We start from the raw sequence: 22,859 nt of genomic DNA on the forward strand, positions 1-22,859 counted from the left end.
GGCGCGCAGGCGCTGCTCCCGGCCGAGCCCCGCTGCGCCACAGCCCGCAGCGCCGCTCGGGGCGGCAGCGGCCGGAGCCCTGCGCGGCCCCGCACCGCGGGCTGCCCGCGCACGGCCGGACGGCAGCGGGGCGGCGGCGCTGCCGGCACCAGGTAAGCGCAGCGGCGGCGCCCGGCCCGCGCCCTCGGCTCGGCACACACCCGCTGGGGCATCGGCGCCTTTTCTTAAAAATAACTTCAGCTTCTGCCCGTGGAAGGGTGGAAGTTAAACCTATTTCTCCAGCCCGCAAACGCAAACACTAAACACTGCACTAAGTTAGCCCGAATCCCGTGAAAATAAGTGTGCTTTCCTCGAACCGGGACCAACTAGCCAACGGCTTAGCACGAGTAAAAGCTGTCTCCGTGGCTCAGTGCATCTGCTTTTGGCCCGCCTAGTCACAGAAATCCATCATATTACCAGGTAATTACCCATAAAACTAATGCTGCCTCAATTTTCCAATTGTACTGTTTCTAGAAAATTTCTTCTAAACTGCATTTAACAATATTGACAGAAACATAAGGAGTATGTATCGGCTGCAATGCCACCACCTTACCTGCAACTGTTTTAAGTCCTTGCTCTTCTGTTCTGCGTTTTGAAATAACTGCCCATTTTGCAGTGGCCCTCCAGTGCACTCTTCCCTTTCATCCTTGTGTAAGTGCTACAACAGCTAAAGGCTTTAATAACTTTGGCCTGTTTTTGCCATCCAGTCCTACTGCTGTAATAGATCTCCATTAACATCAATTCAATGGCTAGTCTGAATCAGGTGCATCAAAAACTGTTACAGTTAAAGTTAGATTGCAATGATGAATGCATGATAAACCAGACAGAGCAATTCAACAGAATCTGAATTATTTTCCTGATAAAATGTTCTTCTTGTATGAGACTATTTCTCCACAACATGAACAAAAGTTTATATAGCTAAAAATCTTTTGAAGCAGCATAGAATCATAGAGTATCCTGAGTTGGAAGGAACCCACAAGAATTATGGAAGTCCAACTCTTGTTCCTGCACAGGAACATCCTTGAGTCACACCATGTGCCAGAAAGCATTGTCTAACTGCTTCTTCAACTCTGTCAGGCTTGGTGCTGTGACCATTTCCCTGGGGACCCTGTTCTATTGCCCAGCCACGCTCTTGGTGAAGAATCTTTTCCTAATATCCATCCTAAACCTCCCCTGACTCAGCTTCAGGCCATTTCCTCAGGTCCTGTCACTGGTCACGACACAGAAGAGATCAGTGTCTGCCCCCCTGCTTCCCCTCATGATGAAGCTGCAGACTCTATGAAGTCTCCCCTCATTCTCCTCCAGGCAGCACAAGCCAAGTGACCTAAGGCACCTGCTCCTCACAAGGCTTACCCTCTAGGTCCCCCACCATCTTTGTAGCCATCCTTTGGACATTCACTAACAGCTTTAGATCTTTCTTACACTGAGGTGGCCCCAAGTGCCCTGGCACTCAAGGTGAGGCTGCACCAGTGCAGAGGAGAAGGGATCAGCCACTTGCCCTGACTGGCAGGTGATGCTGTGCCTGATGCACCTAGGATTCAGTATACCTTTACAGAGTTGTGTTTTGATGGTTTAAACCCTCTACTGTTAACCATTGTTTGCAGTTTTATACCACAAAACACACGCTGACAAGTCACAGGCTAAAGAAAACTAAACAGAGAAAGAGACAACAAAAACTATATACATATCATGGGAATATTTTCATTAGTCACATTCAATCAGTTTAGTAGAATTTGACTTATTTCAGAATGTGCATAAGAGTGGCCCTGCTCAAATGTAGTTTGATCCAGCATTATTAAACTTATATACATGCATTTAAAACATGCAACTGCTGATGCTCTCCTGGCTGTTTCCAAACCACTGCATCTGGTAAGACTTTTTTTTAAAACTATACTGTATTCTAAGTGAGATTTTGTAGCTTAGTTTCTCAAGCATCCCATTTGAAAAAATAAATAACCCAACATTTTCTAAACGAATTAATCAGCTAGGCTCATGTTTACATGGTAATGGATGCACAGAATTCTATTCAAGCACATTAAAAACTCAGTTATGTCATTCATAATACTGTGTAGGCCATGCAGTGATGCTCACACAGCAGTTGGGATACTTGCAAACATACACAACTGGTATTGATCCCCATAAGTCATACTGAAGTCCCTCTTTTAAAGACAAGCAGTCCCATGCCAGGTAAGTGATAGTGTACATGACAAATTCTTGCCTCATCTCTCCACAGTGCAGGAACTCAGTCCTGCTGGTACTAAATTGATGCTGACTGAAGGTGATGAAAGTTGAGGCTCTCAGCACCCTTCCAGACCACAACATAAAGAGCAAATGAGAAGCAGCAAAGAAGCAGCTCTCATTTCATTATCAGAGGAAAGTAGATCCTTAAATACTTATGCTTTATGTCATCAGGAAGCAAATTATGTAAATAAATGCTTACAAATTAATTATGAATTCAAAGATAGTTAACTCCTAGCACTGCATGCAACAGGTTTATTTAAACATACAGGTCCATATACGTGATGTGAGCATTTTGATCTACTTATAGCAGTTCAAAGGTAACAAGAATAGTGTTTGAATCAAACAAGGCATTTATTTCATATTATGAAAGAGACAGAATTAAGAAGTGAACTGAGCTCATCAGAGTAAATGTGTCATTTATTAGTGACAGGAAATATGGTGTCCTGGTTCTCTTGCAAATATTTCCCCAGCTTATCTGGGTTCTGAATTTGTTCACGGGGAAAGTCCCAGGCTATTGGGTCAGAAAATTCCTTCAGGGTCTGGCCCATTTTCTCCCATTCCCCACACCATCCAGGATTTTCCATGCCTGGGTCAGATGTCTCCTCAACCCCTCTGGACATCTCAGTCCTCACTCTAGAAAAGCTGCAGACTGTATAGAGGAAGCTTACCAGATAAAATACCAGGAAAATGATCTCTCTAACATTCAGGGGAAACTGAATATTCAAAGATGACAATCAAAAGGTGGCATAACAGATTTAAAGGAGAAGAAGGAGAGGAAGGGCTGAGAAACCTCATCCCCTACTCTTCCTCTAACAAATTAGGTGCAGACACCAATAAATACCCCAAACAAGCTACGGAAGATAGGATGGATAAGCAACAGACCATACACATTTTGAACAAGCCCCAGTACCTTTGTTAAGTCTCTCTAAATCATAATTATCACACCTAGCAAAATAGCAATCCCAATCAGTGTCCTTCTTCTGTAAAAGCTACATGCTAGGGACAGTACTGAAGCTATCTGTGAGTAAGAAAACAAGCCTAGGGACCAGAAAGACATCAGTTCCTCAAGCCAGAGAGATGTTATAAATTTAAGTGGCATGGCTACTGACTGCTTTATCCCAACACAGGGTAAGTAAAGCCAAAATGCAATTAGAACAAGTTTTTTTCTACTTCCTCAAGCCTCATGCTGGGCACCAAAATATTTGTCCTGGTTTGAGACAAATTTGGGAGGAAACACCCAAAAGGTGTCTCCTCTGAAAAGGCAGATTCCAGCAACCCTTCTCCCAACCAGCTTGGGAGAAAATCTCCTTAAAGAAAATGGAAAAAAGCCATTTTTTTAACAAGCAAAGTATTCACAAACCTGGGAAAATGAATAATATTAAACAATAAAACCTCTCGCTTTTCTGAAGCGATGGCAAGTTCAGAGAGTCCTCTGGGTGTGTGCCTTGGCCCTTGTTCAGTCTCTCCAGGGCTCAGGCCCGGTGTCCAGGCTGCAGTGCAGCTTGAGGGTCCCCCGAGCAATTGTCCTGGTGTTCCGGACCAGAGGAAAGCTGAGCAGTTCCAGAAAAAAGCCACCATCCCAGGAAAAACTTTCTTGACTCAGCTCACAGGCGAGAAACTAGCTTGAAAAGCAAAGGAAAGCTGTCCTCCCTCTATCTGTGCTGCACACAACACACCAAGAGAAAGGAATCTGGGGGAGGAAGTGAAGCTTCTACAGACAAAACTGCGCACCATGGCTTCTCCCTCCCTTTGCTCTTGGATCTAGACTTAAGGCACAGAACTCAACATCCAGCATAAGCAGACTTTGGGGATACAATACAGTATCATAAAGTCACCCTAGGACACATGGTGTGACAGAGGTGGTGACTATAGCCCTCAAATGAGTGATGAAAATACAGCTGCTTTCATTTTTCTGTGTTTCTTCAACTTTTGACTTTCACATCAACTGACTTTTACTCAGCAGTCCTCCATGTTCTCTAACACAGTGCTTACTTTTTTTAAAAAGCCAAGTCCTTTTTCACATTTATGAGCTTTCCTAACACATAAAAAAATGCGTCTTTCTAAGCATTATCACCCTTGAGAAGTAGTTTCTTGAAATCCCTACAGAACTACTGTATCATTCTGATGTGAAACAGAGTAATTACTTACATTTAATATGAATGAAGTGTATCTTTTGAAAGGAACAGCCAGGACACTAAGAACTTATGAACTCCAAAAATTTCATTAAAGCAGTTCTAATACTTTTTGAAATATACCAATGTTTGATGTCAGCTCCCCCGTAAATTTTATAGGCAAAATAAACATTGGTCAATAAAGCCAAATTTTCAGTGAAATTTGAAATGAGCGAATAATTCTAACTTTGCAAGAAGATCCACAATGTTACATCCTTATCCAGCTCCTCTGGAGTCTGTTTCTAGGCAAGTCTCCAACTACCCTCTAGTTATCCTAAGAGTTACTTGTATTTTGTAGATGAAAGAATTACTGAAATACATCTAAACAAGGAAAATAACAAAACAAAAAATCCTTAGTTTTCTTGATAGAAATTGTGTAGCAATCTGAATGGCATTTAGAGAGAACCACAGCCTTCACCTTCACTGGATACTGATTCTCTAGACATCTAATGGAAATGCCATTCTACAGCTTTTAAAAACTTGAAACCTTCACAGAATTCCTGAGGTTGGGAAGACACCTCTTGAGATCATCTAATCCAACCTGTCTGCTCAAGCAGGGCCAGCTAAAGCAGGTTGTCCAGGACTGTATCCAGCTGGGTTTTGACTATCTCCACAGATGGGACTGTACACACTCTCTGGGTAATTTGTCCCAATTTTGATCAATTTCAGAGTGAAAAAAAAAAAAAAAAAAATTATTGTTATCAGATAGAATTTACTGTGTTTCAGTTTATACCTATTACCTCTTTTCCTGTCAGTGGGCACTACTGAGAACAGTTTGACTTCTTCATCTTCATTCCCTCCCTTCAAGGAATTATATATGCTGAAAAGATCCCCTTGAGACTTTTTTCCCCAGCTGAGCAGTCCCCAAACTCTCAACCTCTCCTTACATGAACCATTCTCCAATACCTCAAACATCTTTGGGGCTCTGAGACTTGCTTCATGTCATTCTTGTTCTAAGAACTGGACACAGCACTCCATATGTCACCTCATCAGTGCTGCACCACAGAGAGGAAAATCAACCTCCCTCAAACTGCAGGCAACCTACTTAAAACTACTGCATATTTACTCGGGTAGGAAGAAGAGTTCACATATAACCATCTGGGATCGCTTCTTTCCAGTGTTAAATTCCCAATCAAGCAGAATATCTAGAATATCTAGAATAGAACACTAATTGGGTTAGCAGCACTTTTGGACATCATCTGGTCTAATGTTTTTGCTCAAAGCAGGTCTAACGTTAAAGTTAATTCAGATTGCTCAGAGCTTCATCCAAAGAAAATCTGAATATATGTAAGGATGGCAATTATACAACCTCTGTAGGCAACTTATCTCAACCCCTTATCTCCTCATTGTGAATTAATTTATTTAGGTCCAGTCGGAATCTTCCTTGCTCCATCTTGTATACTTTCTCATATATGTGAGTAATTTACTAGCAGCAAGTAAACTTAACTCTTACTGCCATTATCCAAATATTTGTCATAATCTTGGAATCATGTGACATATTTCTTTGCTTTTTAGACAAAGAGTAGTAACATTGTTTACCATATAAAAATAGTAGTATGCTCAGTGTGAAAACTGCCTTTGATTTGATAGGAAACAATAGGAATCAGGCTACTCTTATCCCCATCAGTTACTCATGAAAATGATCAGCAATGAGATTTTGCATTTCTACCATGAGGTTTTTTCTTCATCCTTACTGAGCTCTCTATAAGAAGCCATATATTAGCACATAATAGCACTTCTGGGATATATATAGCATTTCTTAATGTTTACTCTTCTTTTATAGCCTAAAGTAAAGTAGCAAAGCAGGTTGCAAAATGCCAACATCTGTATTATTAGGCCATTGACAAATACATAAACAAGAAAAATGCATTCAAGAAACACTTCAAGAGAAAGGTAAAATTGTGTCACACAGTGTTCCAACTGTGTTGAATTAAATTCCAGGAACTTTTAAAAAGTAAGAGAAATTGTAAAGTAAGTTCCTACAGACTTTATAATAATTGGCTGCTAATAAAGAGGAGAGAATCCAACAAGTGACTCCAGCAAGGGGAAGATGAGCAGATTTGTACTGTTAAACATTTCCTTAGCGCACACTGTCTCTTCCCAGCTAGGGAACCAGAAAACAAGAAACAAGGTCATAGCAGTGGGTCAGGGAGATTACCAGTGCAAGAAAAAAAAAAAATCATAACTCTGAAACAAAATTGACTAGAAATTGTCACAAGAATGAAGGAGACAATTTAACTTCAGTCAATTGTATGCAGAGATTTAAGGGAAAAAATATCTGGTTTAGAACATATTATTAGCTGGCCATTAAACATATTGAGTGAAGATCTTGCGGCCAGTTTGACATACCTTCCTGGAAACAGCAAATTCAAGAACTGTGATTATAGTCTTCAGAGGTATTGCAAATATAAAAACAACACTCTATCTCAGCAGAATTCAAACTTTTCAGTTAAAGCAGCTGTAGATTTAAGTGTGATGGGCATAGTTTTAGAAGGTATTTTCCTTCTGTTTCCTTGATTATTTTGTCATTATTCTAGATTTTTATTTTGAAGAATATTTTGAATAGGCATGATTACATGTATCAGACACAAAAGCTATCCAGAAGCTTCCCAGAGGAAGTGAGACAAACTTAGAAAATTTTACAGACCAAATGGTCTGTTCAGTTACCCCAGTAGTCCAATGTGCAGACTGTGATCAGCTGCTGCTTTCTGGTTTGTTTGGGCTTTTTAAAGCACAGTGCAGGTATAGACAGCCATGTAGCCAAGCTGATTCTTCATGTGCAAATAACCTAACTGACATTACTTTGGCTTTAAAGGCAAAGATTCTTTGTTATACCATAAAAACTTGTATTGTGCCACAACAGTTGGGTTGCTTTTGGTTTTTTTGTTTGTTTGTTTGTTGTTTGGTTTTTTTTGGTTTTTTTTTTTTTTTTCCAGAGGTAATCGATTTTTGGTGAAGTGGGGTTAGCCTTTGAAGCATCAGAGACTGCTTACAGGGAGAGATGTAGTGGCAGGAAGTTTACAAGATACAAAACTAAGATGCTTCTGTGCCTCCATTTGCTTGTGTGCTTGGTTAAAAACCAGTGATCTGTGGTAGAGTTAGGATCTCTGGGCAACTAAAATACTGGTGGTATCCTCAAGCTCTTCTGGATTTATCTCATGGCACACTAACTTCCATGCACTTCGCTCTGCTGTGCTACACCTCCTTTGCCTTTTTATAGGGTATTGGAAAAAAATGTTTTGTGGTTCTTAGTATGTTCTGTAGGCTGCAATGGAGCAGGCATTATTTCAGTTGCCTGATTGTGGAGAACCACAGGACATGACCAAAGTACTCTTTTACAGTCCTATGCTTTATATAAATTTCTAGAAAGTCCGTGTAAGTAGAGCAAGTAATGATAGTGTGCTTTGGTAATATCTTAAAGAAGATACATAGTTTGAAACAATTACCTTGGTTCTTAATCAGGTGTTCTCCTTGCACCATGAAGATCTTGCATATCAGAATTACATTTTTGCTCTCCAGCCATTTACTTCACTTCTACTGAAGAGTTTATTAGACTGTCTCTGAATTAATGGAAATCCCACTTGTGTTGCCATTTCTATTATTATATAATCTCCAATACTTCTTAACTACTTTACCTATTGCTATCTGATTACATGCTTCTGCCAGTTCAGTTTCCTTTTACACTGCTCTCTACAATAGTATCACCTGCTTATTCTGAGGCTTCTCCAGAGAAAATTTGCTGTGCAATTAATGCTACTTCAAGTCTCCCTGCTACTCCACCATGGAAAAAATAAATCAATCAGTGATACTCAAGCTACATTATCAGAAAAATTCCACTGGTTCCTCATGCACAGAGCAGCCTGATACAGCTGTTGTCTGCATGGGCAAGTCTGTGTCTCCTCCATAGGCTTCCATGATTTGCAGGTCACAGAGCAAACACTTTGCCAATTTGATGTTTGTATCCTCCCAGGGGAAATGTATTTCTATAACAGTATGAACATAGGTTTCAAGTTTGCTAATCAAGTCACAACAGAGTCTATGCTTTTTCACAAGACATCTAATGGCTACTTGCTATAATTCTATTACTTTTTAAAAAATCCTTGCTTCTGTAAATAATATATATCCTCTTCCATTCTATACTGAATTGTATACATATATTATATAAAAATACCTATTATAGATAACATTTTTCCACTTTTTTTTCCCCTCAAATTATCAAAGCCACTTACATCAACATATACAGCTCAGCTAAAAAATAACATGAAGTCTTCAAATAGTTTTATAGAGTTTCATCTCTCAATTTCCATGAAATTAAAAGACAAATGAAAACAATGAAAACACACTGTAAGAAGCCTCCCGTGACTTCTACTAAAACTGTTACTAACAGATTTTGTTTCTTACAGTTGAAAACTGGCAGGAATGCAAATCAAATTGTATCACACATGTCAAACAGCTTCACAATTATGCAATCAACTTGCACTGCAAATTAAAAACAAGACTTGCTACTAGATCTTAAGTCAAAATAAATTTAAAACATCAATAAGCTCAGCAAAAGCAATCCTCAATAAATCTACTCATGAGTATTATGATGGCAGAACCAGAAAACAATCAGGCTTGAAAAGAGATAGAAAAGTAGCAACCAAATTGCCTCATCTTTTATAAGTCAAATTAATGACATTCACAATGTCATAGGGAGTCAACTACTCTATTTCAATCAATTTTCTACAGTTCTGTTTCCAGCTCTCTCAAGAATAAAACCTTTAAATTAGTAACACAATGTTGGGTGGACTCCATTTCATTTGAACTGCATGGGACTCATTCATGGGAACTGCCACTTTGTCAGTCCATTGAAACAGCTTTGTCAGAGAAAACCAGCACAGATACCTGTGAACTTAAACTGTAAAACAGAGAATGTTTCTTCCAGATAAACTAAGAGAAAATATGGGGCAGACCAAGATACCAAGCTTCACATCCTCCTATGATCTTTTTTGACAGTAATTTAACATATATATGTATATAGAGAGTCAAGGTCTGTGCAGCAACATGTTCCATGTGATCCTATCTATCCAATCATATGACTATAGTCACTGTGGAATTTGGCCTACTGAGTTAGATAAAAACCTTCCATAAGAAAAAAAAAAAGCTCTTTAGGTATTTTAGATGTTTTTAACAGTTCACATTAACAAATGAGAGTCACTGCATGTAATATTTCACTGAAAGCATCATTTTGAAATTCTAATAATTTTTATCCACTATACTAATGATAACATTAAGCAAAACAGATACATTTAGTTGATTCTTCATGTGAATAATGTGCTAGCTTTGAGGAGAGACAAACTCAGGATTCTAGCCAGAACCTATTCTCAAGTGAGCAATTAGCCCATAAATTGCCATCATCTGCCAGCTCTGCAGTGACATTAGCTTAGGAAGTTGACTGCTGGTTTGCCCAAACTTAGTTCCACGACTGCATGAAAGCAAAGAAGTTTGCGTAAATGGTGTCAGCATGTGACATTATCATCACGGAGTTTTGTAAAGAAAAGATGTATAAAACAATTCTCAAGTATGCAAAATAACCTTGATATTGTTTTTGCAGTTACAAAATCCTGGCCTTCAGACTCTGCCTGCAAGTAAACAGCATATTCTTGGTTTATGTGCATTTAATTAGAATGAACACAAAATCAACCAAAAACTGTGAGACCACGTTTACCATCCCTGCATCTTGAAGTTCCTCTTGTACTTGGATTTAGTGCAGTGCTAATGAGATCAAGTGGCTTTTAGCTGACTAGGCTGTGGCAGTTTGGACTCCCTGATTTTATGGTTCTCAACAGAGCAGGGCTGAGTCTTTCTCAGAATACAAGGAATGTACACAATCCTGCTTTTACAAAAATTGTACTGCCTGCTGAAGCTCATTTGCACATTTTGAACTTGTCCAGTCTCATCAACTAGACATGATTGTGGACTACTTTGCTACAAAATTCTGTAGGAAAAAAAAATATTGGTGAGAAATGTAGCTAATACTTTAGGAGATTACAAGCTTTTGAGTCTAAAAAGAACTCCTAAGCATACCAGTACAGGCAAAGCCCTTCTAGAAATCAAGATGTTTGAATACAACAAAATAATACCTGTTTTGGTCCTTAAATGTATAATGGCACTTAATGGAAACATCTAACAAATGTGCAAATTGGATTGTTGTATCAAGAATCTTGTTTTGTACATAGAAAAACAGATCTTAATTTCCTCCTCACAGAGAATCACAATCTTACTAAAATCACTACATTCCCCTGCAGGGATATCTATACTTATATGGCAGGTTAACTATATTTATGTTACCTCTTTAGGCCTGGACTGTATAAACATTACTATCTTGCTTCACTATGCATGCCCAGAGTCAATGCAAGCCTACAGTGCTCATTAAAATCGTGACTATCAGCTTTCATCAAGTTTTAGTCTGGAAGACCATGCAGGAATGCACAGATATATGTAACAGTCACCTCCTTATAGCTTAAAAAGTTGTGTAAAGTCAGCAGAGGGAATGCATCATTCTTTTCTTTTGTTTCATACCTTGCTGCTATTTCTAATCTGTATTGCAAGGGTCCCAATTTCTATAGTGACTGTCAAACGAAGAGATTCTATGAGATGAGATTTATCACAGATATAATAGCTCAGCTTCAGATTGCCAGCTGCCTTTTCACTGCATCATCACACTTGACAAAGCACAAACATACCCTAAACATTTTTACTTGCAAAATGTTTCACATTTTGCAATGAACTGAGCTCCCATAAATGTTAAATACATTTCAAGAATGGTTTTTTAAAGCAAATGATAAACTATGCTAAAGATATCCAATTTCTGACCTTTCTACATTACTACAATCTGTATGCATTTTACTGAAATTTTTTAGATGTGACTATTTTCTTCAGTGCTGTAATAACTTCAGGTTCTAGAGGCATGAAGCTAGAAGGTTTTACCTATTAATTTATATGGCAAATCTCACTCAATTCTCTAATCTAATATCCTTGGGAAGCTTTTAAGAATAAAAGGCGTAATACTCTTAAAATTATTTCCCTTTACCACAAATGCATAGATGGGAATATGAAATTTTGACAAGGAATTTGGCTTATGAGAACTTGTTGATACATGTAACACATCGTTTGCTCCTATCATCATCATGCTGTCTATTTAATAATTCACATTTAAATACAAGACCTCAGTTGCCACAGCTCAGTAGGAATAAAATTAAGGCGATTTACATTTTTCCTACTGAGAAATAAGGAATTTTGTCTAATGTTTTATCCTGTGTCTTTTAAACTTGTCAGAAACACTGGTGCCATCATAATCCTCTGTCAGTCAGGAACTAAAATATGTATTTGGGAGCTGTGTTTTCCATTATGCATCAACTTACCAAATTCCTGACAGAAACCATTGTTATAAAATATATCTAAAATAGATAATTTCAAACACAGACTAGCAATTCACAGTTTTACCAGATATATTTAAAATCTATTGTACAATTTTCTTCATTGCATCTCTTTTTCTTAACATTTGTACCAGTGAAGCAATACCTTTACCCTGCATTTTTCTTTATATATCAGTGAATAGTACAAAAAACTCAAGAACAGTTGAAAACTGTTAAGATGAGGTACTGAAATTGCTTTCTTATAATCCTATTTTATGTTAATGTCCCTCAGCCAATAAGGAAAAGCTAATGAATTTCAGTAGAGAGACTCAAAAATACTCCTGAAAACTAATTCTTTTGGTACAATTAATGCGGTGCTAACAAAACCACCTAACAAAGATAGCCATAACAAAGAGAAATGGAGTTTGTTGAAGATAGATTGCATCCAGTCACTTTTTTAAAGAAGGAAGAAGTAACTCCATAGTTTGTCTGGATTTTAGAAACACCTGTCCAAATCTTTACATACCTGTCCAAATCTTTACATACAATTTTTACTCAGTAAAAAAGTAAATTTTACTGTTTGTTAGAGCAAACATCCTTGCTATGAACCTGACCTCTCAGTGGTGTTATTTTCCAAACCACTATCACTGATGTACACAGGAGCCAATTTAAATGGCACTTAGTGGCCAAAGAATAAACTTGTAACTGTGGGAAATAGTAAAGGTAAGTGGAGCTTCCATCACTGAAAACTTTCAAAACCAATCTGGACAAGGTCATGAGCAATCTCATCTATTGATCCCACTTCCAGTAGGGGACATGGAATAGATGAGCTCCAGAGATCCTTTCCAACCTCAGTGATTCAGGGATTCTGTGAAATCAGAATTATCTAATTCTAATTCTAATAATCAGAATTATTCAATAGGTCAGGAATATGTTCACTTCATGCAGTGTTAGGCTACCTGCAAACAAAAAGTATTTAAGGTGTTAGTCACCCCAGCTGAGTCTGACCCATTTCAGAGGTGAATGCCATGGTGAGTGCTGGGGTCTGGTCTCACACCATGACATTGGTCTCTCCTGAGACCAGTGGTTCCTAGGGATACACCCTAGTATCACCTCCTTGTCTACATTACCCATTGGGATCCACTATGCAGAGCACCATAATGTCAGCTAAACAGAAGCCCTGGGTTCTCCTAAAGATCAGTACAGATTGGTATCAGACTGCACAGCAGTTTTGTGTCCATTCCCATTTGCTCCATGACATGTCTAAAAATTTAAATTACGAAAAAGGTACTATTTACTAATTTAAGGACAAAGCTACCCTTATACTAAGCTTCCTGGAATAGTGCATAACAGCAAAATACACAGTCCTGTTAAACTGGGTTAATGGTTGCTTTGCATGACCCAACTTCCCTCATTTTCCCCTTTATTCAAATTTTTCTATTTCTCATCTCCTTTCTTCATTCTCCTGCTTCTGTGAGTTGCTCCATTTCTTAGAGGCACTAGATTTCAAAATCTGATGAACAAATTTAGCTTCCTGAGAAATAATTGTCTTTTCAAAATAATATAGCTCTAGGGTAGAGATGTTATTCCATGTTATTTATGTAACAGGAGTCTAAATTCTTGAAGAGGAAAACTCAACCACCTCAAATTGCAGATGTCCTTTTACAGTACAGAACTCTACTCAATCAACTAAGTTTTATATTCAGTTCACTACTTGACTTCAGAACACCTAGAACCCAACTGCCCTAGAGGAGACTGCCATTTCAGAAGTGGGTAATTCAGGCTGGAAACAGGCTCTCTGTTAGGTGTGGCTCAGGATGAGAATGAGGGTAGCCAAATTTAGGGTCCAGTCTGTGTATTATCACAATCCAGCTCTAGGGAAATCTGGGCAAAACTCTATCAACTCAAGCTTTAATTAAGTGCTTTTCTGAAAGCACCAAGGAAATCATACACCTTGGGAATTCTGGAGCAACTGTCAACTAGAACTCCCCAGTAAAAGTGCTCAGTTGAGCAAAACAGTCACAGAGGTGTGCTTTTTGGTCTTGAGTGCATAAAGAAAGAGCCTGTGTATTTTGGGGCAGAGAGGGCCAAGGGAAGACAGAGGATGGAAAGCTGTTGCCTCTACAAGAAAATAAATCAGAAGAAAATCTAAAGGTTGACTGCAGTATTTAGTGAAGGAGGAAGAAAAAAGCTGTTAAAAAGAAAACAACTTGTTTTTTGAAAGGGAAAAGCAGATCCATTCTTTGAACTAGCTGACCCTATTAATAACAGATATATCAGCATAATATGGTCACACAAAGTCCAGGGCAAGTTGGGTCCCATTTACTGAAACATCTGAAAGTATTTTTATTGGTATTTATCAAAACTGGCTAGATTACATTTAGGGCAAATATATCCAAATATATCCATTCAGCTAATACCTTCAGCTGCAGTGGAAACATACCCTTTTGAGAGTCCATATGCTCTCCAATATAAACTGTGTTAAGAAAAGGATGCATTAATGAGCCTGTTTTACACAAAGACTAAAATATTTCTAGCTGTTTCCTAATAAATTTTTGATGTCAGCAACACAGGAAGACATGACTGCCTAGGAATTAAACCTCCAACTCTCAAATTCCAATACAATGTGTTAATCACAACATTAGTCTTCATCTGAATGTTAATTTGACATGCATTTAAACCAGACAGCTAATCTCTGAGGTGAGATATTTCATTTAAAAAATAGCCATACTGAATATGTAGCCTATATTTTGCCTCATACTGCTATTGATACCAGCTCCTGAAAATAGTCAAGATATTGGCAGATAGTTTTAGAACAGGATTGGTAAAAAAATTAAGAGTTAAGTCTCAAATTTTCAGCATATGGAGGCAAGTAAAACATTTTGCAAGATGCAATATTTGAAGATAAAAAGCTGGATTCTTCAGAACTTCATGCCTTATATAGTGTGTATCTGTGTATTTATAGATACAAAATTTTATACACTTGCAACTGAATCAGAACTTCTTGTTTTTATTGCATTTTTGAATTTGGTTTTAAGCAAGAGCAAATGATCACTTAAGATAGCTAAGATTCAGACCCATCAACTCATCTTTTTCATATTAACAAACATCTCATGAACATGAATATTGCTGTTTACACAGCCTAATCCCACACAATACCATCATGACTTCCTGAAACAAGTTATTTTTATGTCTCTATGATGTATTTAAATGTACTTTTACCTCTGCCGTGGTGAAGAGATTGTTTGTTAATGCACATCTAGAGCTGATATAGTGTTTTACAGCTATACATAACTTACTAAAAAGGAAATAAAAATGCACAGTTATGCTCATTTACAAAGCAGCAGTTAATATTAATAATCACTGAAATAGGAATACTGTCTCATTTTATGTTTGTAATTAACTGAAAGTATTTTTGGTTGGAAATAGAAGAATGCTGTTACAGTGAGGTTTAAATATAATATCTCCATCATTGCACTGTTTGCAGAATGGTTAGAAATGTGCTTGTAAACTAGTCCCATTCCACACACATGCAAGTACCACAATCTCCCAATAACGAGGGGTGAAGACATCAAATAAAGAATACTACCAGTGTCCACAGTGCACTGATAACTGTGAGAACAAAGTGTAATTCTTATGTGAGAAAATTCCAGTGCATTATCTAATACAAGTGTGCTAGAAGCCTGTGGACTATTCAGAATCAAACAGGTCCTCTGGTCTACTGCTCTGTTGCACTTCTCAGTCCTAAAGCCACCAGGATGCCATTGTAGTCCCAAGGGTGTTTTGTTACGTTTGCTTAGGTTGTGATCACTGCACAAGCAGAAACTGCTCATTTGAGACTGCCAAATTTGTGCTCTTTTTCTAGTCCCCTCCTCACACCTCCCAAATCCAGGATGGTTAGACACTGTAAGTATCTTCTATTCTGCCTAAAGTACTTCCAATATTTCATAAGCTCTCAAGCAAACTCTCTACTTCACAGTGGAGTCAGGGACTCACTTCACTAGCATGTGAGCAGAGATGAGGAAAGAATAAAGAATAAAGTTTTCACACAATATTCAAACATTGTCACATAAAGAAAACTACTCACATGAGGAATGCTAGACTGCTTATATCCCTATGGACTCTGTGTCAACAAAAATAACAGTAACCTTTTTTCTCTCTATTCCCAAAACAGCACTGAGAGTAAACCTGCAAAACTCGGTAGATTCCAGCAAAAAATTCAGTTCCACCAGACTAATGACAAATATGATCTTTCAGATCTCATTTCTCTAAAAAAGGAATGCATTCTGTTAGACAGGAGTAGGCACAAACATAAGACATTTAGTCAAAACATCCAAAAGGCTCCTGCACAAGAAAATTGATAGTCTAGTTAGAGAAAGTTGAGGATTATGTAATGCACACAACTGCTTAAGTAGTCCATCTTCCGCAGTGAAAGGAATGAAACAGAGTACCTACTGACCTAAATACAAACTTTTGTCCAAGACAAACATAAATTCTTATTTTTCAACTCTTGAGCAACTTCAATGGGACACACAAATACGTACCTTGAATATCCTTTATGTGTGGATTTCCTTTTCAATCTGAGTTAGAAATATTCATCTCCCGCACCATGTGACCTATGGAATGTGTTCAAAAGCACCAAGGTTATCTATAAAATACTGTGTTCCTCCTTCCTAAAAAAATGTTTTGTTATTCAGATGTTCTCTATGGCTTTTTATAGCTTAAGTCTCAAATGCTTCATAAGTCCTCCTGCTAAATAAATAACTGTACTGGGCCTGGCTAGGACAGAATTAACTTTCTTCCCAGCAGCTCACATGGTCTTTTAGTTACCTGCCCAAAACAGTACTGACAGCACACTAAGGTTCTACCTATTGCTGAGCAGTGCTTGGCCAGCACCCAGGCCTTCTCTCTTTCTTCACTCCCACCACAGTGAAGACTGTTGGGGCTGTAATACACTGGGAGAGGATGCAACCAGGCAGAAGATCTGAACTAACCAAGGAGATATTCCATGCCACGTGACACCACATTCAGTCATGATAAGGAATAACAGGAATAACAGGGGGGCTTAGGGATGTTAGCTGCCATTTCCTTGGAACTGGCTGTTCATCAGTTTTTCTGCAGGATGTGGACAGTAACTGCCTTTGCCCCACTTGTTTTCTTTCCTTTCATCTTTCATCTATCCTTCATTTTATAAACTTTTAAACATTTTTTTTTTACCTCAACCCCCAGATTTTCTTACTTTTTTCTCTTCCCTCATCTCACAGGGGCTTGGGGTGAGCAAGTGAGCAATTTGTGGTGCTTAGCTGCCCACTGGGCTTAATCCACAAAAATAACATAATAAACAAAATCAGTGATTTCCCACCTTTCTGTTGTGCTGCCTGGTGATGTATGAGTAGGTACTGGGTGTTTATGCACATTATGACTAAGCCTGTATTTGTGTTACAAGCAGATACAGGCTGTACCATTTCTCCATGGCCAGATGCAGATGTGCATGGTATGACATGACCAGCATCTCTGAGGGATGGAAAGAATGCAGGAGTGGGCTGGGTGCCAGATGAAGTACTTACCCAGGCATCATCCAGCTCAGTTTCTAGTTTGCCTACAGATCAATTAGCATAATCAGAATAATTTTGTGTAACACCATACATTGATTATGAGTTGTCAACATAAATGCTTTCAACGGACTTGCCCCAAACTAAACACAAAAATTCTACCAAAACATAGCCATGACCTGCACATGCTTCTCACCCAGGGGAGAGGATGTGTGAAAAGATTTGTGACAGATGATAGGGATATTGTTTACTATGCTGCAGGAAGATGTTTCATTTCTATGGTAATAAATACTTTATAAGAAGCCATACAGATTTATGGCATAATCTCAGACAGATATTTATATCAAGCTATTACATATTTTTAAGACTGGGAATATACTAGATACAAATGATAGTATTTTTGGGTCATCTCACTAAATACTTGTTGCTTTTAGTGCAATTCATAGAAAGGTACCATTTGTATTACTGAATATTCTTAATGTCCTCTCACTGAGCACTAAAATGCTGTATTACATCAAAAATAAAAAACACAGCATTAAATTTTCATACATAAATTTTATGGGTAAAATAGAAATCAAATGTAGAGTCTAAGTTAGAAGTCATTGCAAGCAATTTTCCCTACTGACTTTAAGGAGATTTGAACCTGTGGCTTTTGACTCTTAAAATAAACACTGTATTACTGTCACATATGAAAAATATTATGAATAGTGAAGAACTAGTTTAATCTACTTCTTGGAGCAAACTGAGAATCTCCTAAAGGGGCTTAAAGATTACTGTACATCTGAAGTAAAGCTCTATCTTGCATACTACTGAAATATTGTACAAAGATGGCTTAAAGAACGTGGTTATTAACAGGGATATTTATTGATCATAACAAAATATTTATTTTTTGTCAGTGGTCTGAAAAAATTTGCCACAATGAAGAGAAGGAGCCTTAAAGATAGGAATCCTGGTTTCTTATGGTTCCTAAGCATATGCTAGTTTTATTTACACAACATACACCCCTGTGTTACTTTAGGGAAGCTGGGCATACAATTCCACACAATATTTATTTTCTCTAACCTTATTTTAAAAATAAATATGAGCCATTCAATCGAGTCTGATTTTCTTCCTTCTGAAAGAATTCTGGAACGCTGATCTTGGACCATTCTGCACCTTAGCTGGTTTGTTTTTATTAATGGTTAAAACAACACACCTTTTCTAGGTTTATTTTTAAATAACATAAAAGTATAAATGGAGAAGGGTTTAATACAGAACAAACAGAGAACAGTATTTTTACAGAAAACTTAATGGCTAAGCAGATGTCTAACCTACTTTGAGACCAATATGTTATGCAAATACAGTACACAGCTCTCCCTTGTATCCCAGGGCTATCTTTTGCAGACTAGCTGTTGCTTTACTTTCCACATACTTTTTGAATACTACTCCTCGAAAAAGAAGATAAAAGGCTATTTAAAACTTAAATAGTCAGGTATTTTACAAGAGACCCTATCATGCCTTTATAAAGTGCTGACAAGCCACCCTAGATGTGTTGTACTGTGAAAATGTCTCACCTGATTAATGCCATTCTGATGTCTTTTTCTTATAGATGTCCCTCTGTTCTGCTTTTTCTGAAATAGCAATCTGAATTCTGGACAATTTCAGGTAATTGCACAAAGAATTCTCTGCCAGGACTGTGTGCAATTAAACTTCCAAAAATTACAGCAAAGACTGACTGCAGAACCTTTACTGTAATACATATCAAGTAAAAAAAGGCCAATCATCTAATCTGAGTTGCATTAAAAATATTAAATTTCTCCTGAAGTTCAACAGATTATTTTGATTAAAGCATCCTTCTTAATTTTCTCTTCTAAAGAGTGATCTACAAAAATCATAACTATTTTCAAATGTTATAAAAAATAAAAATACTTAATAGTCGTCTGAATTAGTCTGGTTTTTATTACTTCATTTGCTAAGATACAGTAATTTGATTTTCTTTTAATCAGCTAGACTGAATAATCTGGTTTTGAATACAACTTACTTTATCTCAAATGTTTCCATTTAGTTCATGCAAGATAATATCAATAATCAATACCTTGATTACTGTCTGGAAGTGCCACCTTAGCTTTACTTTTACTAAGCTGTGCCTCCAGCCATCCATGATAAAGCATGTGTGCCAAGAACTCTCTCATTCTTTTAGGCTTTCTCTATACAACTTTCAAGATTTTTGCATCCCTCTTGATGTGCAATTGCCTGAATCAAGTTCAGAATGAATGTTGATCACAGCATTAAAAACCACTGAATCAATGTAATTCAACAACTGTTTGCCCATTCATCTAAGAGTACCTTAATTCTTTTGTGTCCCCTTGACACTGGCAGCTGATTATACCATGACCCTTCAAAACTCCTTTAGAAGTCTGTGCTTTGTGAGGGAAGAATGAGGCACTCTGTAAATGGAACCTACAAATAGTTTCTACATAGTGATTTCTCTTTTGCTATCTATCCTATTCTTCTATTTTATTATCTTAGATCTTAGCTCTGGAATATGCACATGGAAGTGTATAAGACTTCTATTTGAACTTGTCTAATGTCAGGAAGCTTAATTACATTTATATGGAATATATCAATTTTAGAATTACTCCCATGTGGTATTTTCTGCTGTTTCCCTCATGAATAACTGAACACTGCAGACTTATTTCTGCAGTTTTATGTGTGGAAGGAGTTGGTAGGACATGAATGCTTAGCCTTCCCCATTTACATTTTTGTAAATGTTTTGCTTTCACCTCCTTTATGATGCTTTTCTGATTCATAATTAAGCTGACTCTAACATCTGAATCAAATGCCTATAATAGAGAAATCATTATATTACTATAAGAAAAGTGCCACATTATGTCTCCATTTCATTTTTACCAAAGCACTGGTTATTACTCAAGTGTTTGTGTCATCTTGTTTAACTAATTTTTTCATGAGTTTCTCCTCTCCCTGCTCCCTGTTCTTTCTTCTGGCTGCCCTGAACACAGAACTAACAAACTTCTGAGAGCAGCACTTTACACCAGCTGTAGATGGCACTTAGAAACAGTGAGATCATGGCTTGAATTGCAGTGCAGTGGATACTGAACAGGTGTTTTTATGACAGAGCACCTAGGAGATGGGCCTGGAAAACATGCATAGAGACCTTCCAGTCTTCTGTCTTGCAATTTCAAAGACAAAGGTTTTGAAATTGTACCAGAAAGTTCATCTACATAAGATTAAAAAAAAATAAATCAAGCCATTTCTCTGGGATTGGGTGACTGATTCCACTCAGTAAACTTTTGGCCTGACAAGTCTTTACATAGCACAATTCTGGAGATAATTAGAAGTAAAAAAAATACGTAATTTTGGTTCTACAGAAATGAAAAAAGAGCAATTAAGGTTTTCTAAATTTAAACAAAGTTTATTGGGTTTTAACCATCTGATTTTAAATGAAAGACCCTTTTTCTTGCTTTGTGCAAGTGCGCAGATTTAAACTTAGAGCTTCTGCAAGAAGTATAAAGGATTCAAATTGTGGGCCCTTAAATTAGCAGGAATGCTTGCTAGTGCCTTCAATGAAAATAGTCAGAAATAGACCAAGGTATTTTCTAGGTGAATAATGATACAGCATTAGTTAAATGTGTGCAGTATTTCAACCTTTTCAATGTTAAAAAATGAATTGTCTTTTGATTATATATTGTGGAGATTGAAGAATGCAACTCAAGTAATATTTACAAATGGTTTTCCTTCCTACATCTTAAGGAAGAAAAAAATCATACTCAAAAAAATTTTAATAGTGGCAAAAAATCTAGCACTAGAAAGTTGACCTGACTTTTTGGCTAGTTTCCACATTAAAAAAAAAATTCTTACATATAAGATACTTCAATGGTTAAAGGATGAAACATATCTTAGTGGATACCATGTACAACAGAGTAGGAGCTATGCTAGTCAGAACCCATTTAAACATAGTTTTTCTAGTAAAAAGTAATCTTTACCTCGCTCAATGGAATTATTTTACATGCTATAATCTATGCTAAGCAAGGTTTGTCTTGAAGAGCAGACAGTGACCTGAATTCCAAGGAAAGTATTTAGAATTTCATACCAGAACTTGAACTCTAGATTCTTCTCAACAATCCTTCTGTGATTTCTTTTCAGCATACACAGGTTTCTTCTTATTCCAAAATTTACCTTCTACTTGGATTTTGATCAGTTCCTTGTGTTTGTGAAACAAGAAGGCACATGCAAAGAAAAGAAAAAGAGACAATGAAAAAACACATCTCTGAATAGAAAGCCTTGCTAACTCAGAAGTGTTGCAGAGAAAAGCACAAGCATGAGACCCAAAAAACAAATGACTGTAAGCAAATGTTTACATAGACAGCAACTACAGCCCCTGCCTCCCTTCCCATCCCCAAAATGAAAATATTTAGCACCTATTTGCTTACAGGAATACAACTCTGAAGAAGACTCTTAATAAGTCCAGTAATGTCTGGTGCAGGCAATTGCAATGCAGTTCACTCCTGCAGGGACATCCTAACTATGAAGGTACTGCAAAGATCTCATCTACTGCCTTTCCTCTAGAGAAGGAATACAGCCTAAACATCTCCTCCTGCATCTAAGCATGTTCTGAACAAATAAAAGCACAAGTTGTAAAAGCGATTTTTTTCAAAGGTTTTTTCCTATGTTTGGACCACTCAAAAAAGTTCTGGGGTTCCTGGTCATATTACACTGATTAATTTTGGTACATAGTACAAGAGCAGCAACTGCACAGTCAGCAGTTGGATTTCCATGCCCTGTTTAACTTAAATGGAATCACTGCTTTCCTTGTATTTGGTGTAGGTCCAGAGACTGAGGCCTGCAGAGCTGGTGACTTCCAAGGGAATGGTGCTCACAGTAACATGATAAAATGAGAAACAACAGAGCATCAGGTTTTGAGTCACTATTTAAAACCTTTGCAGCCCACAAAATACTTAGAAAAAAAGTGATCAGAAAGAAGTGACTATAGTTTAGCAGCTATATATATATATATATATATATATATATATATAGTTTAGCAGATGCAATGTAACACTTCATGCAACACCACTGTCCAGTATCTGAAAAAATGGTCACAATCACTAATGCCAATGTTCTATCACTCTTACAGCAACACCACACTGAGCTGTCAGAGCTACTCTAAGCTACAAAGAGCTCATGCAAAACAAACTTCTGAGGCTTTACTCGATAGAGGATGCTCAGCTATCTTTATGCTTTTCTTACTGATAGGAAAGTACAGGAATCAACACTTAACTGTCAATTGCCACTTTCAAGGAATGTGAGGGTTTATTGCTGTGAACAATATAAATTTCACCTACTCCAATAAACACAATCAATAACATCCCACACTCTGATGAATAAGAGAAGGTTCTGCACTGTCCAGGTTCAAGTATTGTGGGCTTCTTCTATTGTCCTAAACTTACATTAGTTCTTCCCTA

The 22,859-nt window shown here is 37.5% G+C and overlaps 1 protein-coding gene and 1 long non-coding RNA gene across 3 annotated transcripts in view; one reads left to right on the plus strand and one right to left on the minus strand.

Annotated features, from left to right (window-relative positions):
- Positions 1 to 22,859, minus strand: part of PCGF5 (polycomb group ring finger 5) — a 57,789-nt gene that overhangs the window by 26,194 nt on the left and 8,736 nt on the right. Inside the window, exons 2-3 of one of the 2 annotated variants that reach the window (XM_053983866.1) lie at positions 21,491 to 21,601; positions 16,393 to 16,464 (exon numbers count right to left, since the gene is read on the minus strand). The gene's annotated coding sequence lies outside the window, so the exon portion shown is untranslated. Of the gene's footprint in view, positions 1 to 16,392; positions 16,465 to 21,490; positions 21,602 to 22,859 lie in introns of those variants that run through there. The other variant, XM_053983868.1, reaches the window with a different exon arrangement.
- On the plus strand, positions 192 to 22,020 carry LOC128810754 (uncharacterized). Its single transcript, XR_008438124.1, has 3 exons — positions 192 to 459; positions 21,544 to 21,742; positions 21,833 to 22,020. It is a non-coding gene; the product is annotated as an uncharacterized LOC128810754 (long non-coding RNA).

This window comes from Vidua macroura, chromosome 8 (genome assembly GCF_024509145.1).
Source record: "Vidua macroura isolate BioBank_ID:100142 chromosome 8, ASM2450914v1, whole genome shotgun sequence".
Taxonomy (NCBI): Eukaryota; Metazoa; Chordata; class Aves; order Passeriformes; family Viduidae; genus Vidua; species Vidua macroura.